The 4,178-nt window shown below is 42.2% G+C and overlaps 1 long non-coding RNA gene across 1 annotated transcript; it reads left to right on the top strand.

Moving 5' to 3' along the window:
• The first annotated feature begins 2,979 nt into the window (after positions 1-2,979).
• LOC131695548 (uncharacterized) lies at positions 2,980-3,601 on the top strand. Its single transcript, XR_009306665.1, has 4 exons — positions 2,980-3,105; positions 3,162-3,242; positions 3,300-3,432; positions 3,492-3,601. It is a non-coding gene; the product is annotated as an uncharacterized LOC131695548 (long non-coding RNA).
• The last annotated feature ends 577 nt before the right edge of the window (positions 3,602-4,178 follow it).

The following is a 4,178-nucleotide window of genomic DNA, read 5'->3' as shown; positions in this document are numbered from 1 at the left end:
ACTTGATGCAGCCAGTAGCCTAGCAACGGCGAATTCTACCATGGTAGGTCGGGAGTTTGTCCTGTGCATGAATGGACTCAGAATGTCGTACCAGTAGTGCACTAATACGTGTTCGGTTGGTTTGAAAACGACATGTTTCAATTTTGTTTCAATTGGCCTGACAGAAGATCCACTTCAATACCAGAGTTTAGGTTACAAGCTCGTTCAATAAATCAGCAGGAGATCATCACGGGAGTGAAAAACGATTTTCTCAAATTTCCTACCTAAAATGTTGCTCCAAGCGGACTTTCCCATTTTGCGTTTCGCAACAGTTACGAACCGGGGAACAATACACACCTGTTCTTCCTTATGACGACAATGGATGGAGCTGCTATTCTCCATTTTGTTACGGTATTCCTTGTTGGATGCGGATGTTGCGTTGCGATTAACATAGAAAAAAAAATCGCAACCCTCTTTAATGCCTTCTGGTCCCAGCTTCAGTTGAGACGAAGGTACAATGTTCGGTAATGGAAAGCCTATTATCACGTGTATTGGAAGAAAATTTTATCGGATAAATACCATAGAGAGAGAGGCATGTAAAAAAAATCTACGGTGCCGAATCCCTGAAGCCTTTCCTCCATACACGTGGTAGGGTAGCTGATCCCTTTACCATTTCATCCATTGAGCGAAGGATTTTCTATTCTTTTTTCAACTGTTTTAGCTTCTCAATTAAATCAACTTTGAATTGTAAGTTAGAATCTAAGTAAGTTAGACTATAAACTTGAACTTAGGAATAACAAAATTAAATTTGAGATTGCAACTTGACAGTAAAACCATCATTATTAAGAATTGCTAAATAAAATTTCTTGGACATGAAATTATCATTAAAACTTAGGAATAGCAAACGAAAGATCAGTGGCGCCAATGGCAGCCTCGGACTGCAAGAATTTCACGAACAGGGACGCCGGGTGGTTCACCCCAGATTCACAAGGAAGCCCTCGAAAGGTATTAGGGCCCATTCATAAATTATGTAACGCAAAAACTGCTCAAAACTCTCCCTCCCATGTAAACATGTAAAAAATTGTCACAAATCTTTCTATACCCCCTCCCGTTTCCGTAACAAATTCCTGAATTAGTTATTGAAATTGCGTTTCGACTTGGTCTCATCAGAATCCGACACTAACTTAGTCAACTTAGTTAATGGACTAAAAAACGGAAACACAATTTGTGTTCCTGAGCAAACCTCTTGTCAAGCGTGATGTCCCGCAAGAAAAGAAGTTCATTTTAAGCTGATGAGAACTAATGAAATCGAAATATTTGGTTTGGCTTTGCAGGCCAATGCAAGATGCATTATGCTATATTTCTCCTTAGAGGAGAGAACAATTTTGGTAAATTACGTAACGCAAAAATTGCTCAAAATTGTCTCCCTCTCTCCACATGAAACAAATTGTCACAAATTTTTCAATACCCCTCCCGTATTACGTAACAAATTCCTAGAAGAAAATTTTCTTCAGTAAAAACATGTTACGTAACATATGGTTGAAGACGATCATGTAGTAGGGTTGTGGTGCGTGTCGGCACCACACCGAGTTGCGTAGGATGTTTATACGAGTTTACATAAGTGAGCTGTTGTATGTCGGCTTGAGTTTGGTCTATCAACAGGTAAAAATTGTATAGACGGTGGCTTAAACATGCGCCCTGGGGAAGATATCTGTAGCTAAAGCGCGTGTGATTTTTAGGTTACGTGTTTTGAAAAAAGTTGTACTATATCGGTGAAGGACCACGCACGCTCAGCTTTTCTGAATGAATGTGATTGAAACTCAGTCAAAAGTCTCTCTAATACCTAAGAAAACTGAAGTTATTTTCTCTTTGCTGGAATAGCTCATTTTAGGTTCCGTAGAGCGCAACTCAACACAAATGTGTTATTTTTGCTTGACAACAGGTCATTGTTAATTTCGTTATTTAAAATAATGGTGGCGAGCGAACCTAACGCGGTACGGCTTCTATGTATAATTTTCCTCCACTAAGGGTAAAATTTGGTCTATAACTAAATTAGTTGTGGATTTTGTGTTTGGACTTCGTCTCATCAGAATCCGACACTAACTTAGTGATAGACTGAAGCTAGCGCCGGATTGACGCTAACTTAAAACACCATAGCCTCAGCCTGAGTTCCTGAGCAAACCCTCAGTGAAGCGTGTTGTCCCGCAAGAAACTGACGGGAACTAGTGAAATCGTTTGGTTTGGCTTAGCATGCGTTATGCTACATTACCCAGGGGCAGATATTAATTTGAGAGGCACCGAATTAATGGAATACTTAAGTAGTACAAATCTGCACATACTAATAATGTAGGAAATCGCCCAACAATTGCACGAGCTGACAGAAAAGAGGTGTTAGATGTAACACTCTGCTCTGACAGCATGAGCTGACAAACTGACTCGTAACAAACGAGCTCGAACCGTCGTTATCTGCTCATAAATACATCATCTTTGATCATTTAAACGTCTCACTAGATATCGTCACATATCGTAATCTCAAATCTACGAAATAGGACCTCTACGAAGAGGGCTTGGTGACTAGGTTTTATGGGTATCTTCCGACAATTGAATCTTTGCGTGACTTGGACGAGGTCCTGAATAAAACAAGCACACTCATAGTAGAAGCATACCAAGAGGCTTGCCCGCTTCGAGTTATGGGAGCTTCTAGAGGAATGCCTTGGTATAATAACGAACTTTGTAGCGTTCAGTTTTGTGTGCACGCTTCAGTTGCAAATAATAAGCACACTTCACACTTTGAAAATTAATAAATTTCACACGCCCTTTGCAAAAAATCCCATACCAAAGAACGAAACAAATACATCGACACGAGAAACGTCAAACGACGAGTAAAGGCAAGAAAAAGAAAGCACATTTCCGCTTGGATAAAAGCTGCAACACAAGTCATCAAAAGAGACTTGTTGGACGTCATTTGGAGGGACAGCTTCACACCGTGCGGAGGTTTGCCCGGAATCTTCTTTGACATAAATCACGAGTGGCAAGTTTAAAGACCCGCAGAACGAAGTGGCGCGTACGTGACAGGAGTGTCGGACACGGAATTCACGTCGACGATAGGCAAATCGAACGATATAGGTGAGCGAATTAAAAACCATTGCTTACGTTTCACTCATCGTTGTGATTACGCACAGATTTTCCCGGTCGATCAGCAGACATTTCGGAGGGAATCCGCGGTACGGAACCCACGAGGCCGTTGCAAACTAATCGAACAGGTAAATTACAGCCATTTGATTGAGCCTCGCGCCCGTAACAATTGAATAATCTTGCAGAAGAAAAACCCAACCTCACCACGGAACACGTGTCGGGCGTACAGGAGAAGGTTGAAAAAGGACCTGAAAGAAGATTTGAAACCCGTACATACTGCAAGAACCATACATCTGACAAAGCGCCCCGAAGATAAGGGTAAGATAACGCCACGCTATGATGCCGGATGAATGTAACTAATGGTGCAATGTCCACAGGGCGTTTTTTCTTTGTTCGGTTCTTTCACCTGTCGTGAGCTGATCGACGCGGATTGATCGTCACGTTATTATAGCTTTCCACTTCCGAAGGACGAGTCGACCGATCGCACGAACAGCGCTGGTCCCTTGAGAATGAGTTAATTGACCGTGAGGATAACGCCTGCGGGGAGCAGTTGCGAGTCAAGCACCCGAAGGACAGTGGCCCTAAGGATCGAGTAGTTGTTTGGAGCGGGAGCATTTATCGCCAGCGGGCAGGGCGTTTCCATTCGAGAGACGCAATCGAAAGTGTCATTAGGCACACGTCATCGTCGTCGTACGGTTGCGCATGGGCATTTCGCGCCTGGAAGATTTAGACCGTGAGTACGTTCCATTAACGAAATTGTTAGGAGGAAGGTTAGAGGAAACTGATAGCAGCGAGGGAAGATGAAGTAAAGAGCAAGAAGTGAAGAAGAAGCGGATAGGAGAGAATGAAGACAGAGATATGTGAGACGGAAAAGAGGTCTGGAGAAATAAGGATTAGAGGAGATGTGGGTAAGGGCGTGTGAATGATGTCGTCAATAAATTTATGTTGACATGAATTTTGTGGTTCTTTATTATTTGGTTAGAGGAAGAGCAATATTGGCGCCCAACCAAAACGAACCTGTGATTAAATTATAATTTGTGGGGAAATTAGTTCTTTCGTCCATT

This window comes from Topomyia yanbarensis, unplaced genomic scaffold (genome assembly GCF_030247195.1).
Source record: "Topomyia yanbarensis strain Yona2022 unplaced genomic scaffold, ASM3024719v1 HiC_scaffold_413, whole genome shotgun sequence".
Lineage (NCBI taxonomy): Eukaryota > Metazoa > Arthropoda > Insecta > Diptera > Culicidae > Topomyia > Topomyia yanbarensis.
This window is presented reverse-complemented; position numbering and strand designations above follow the sequence as displayed.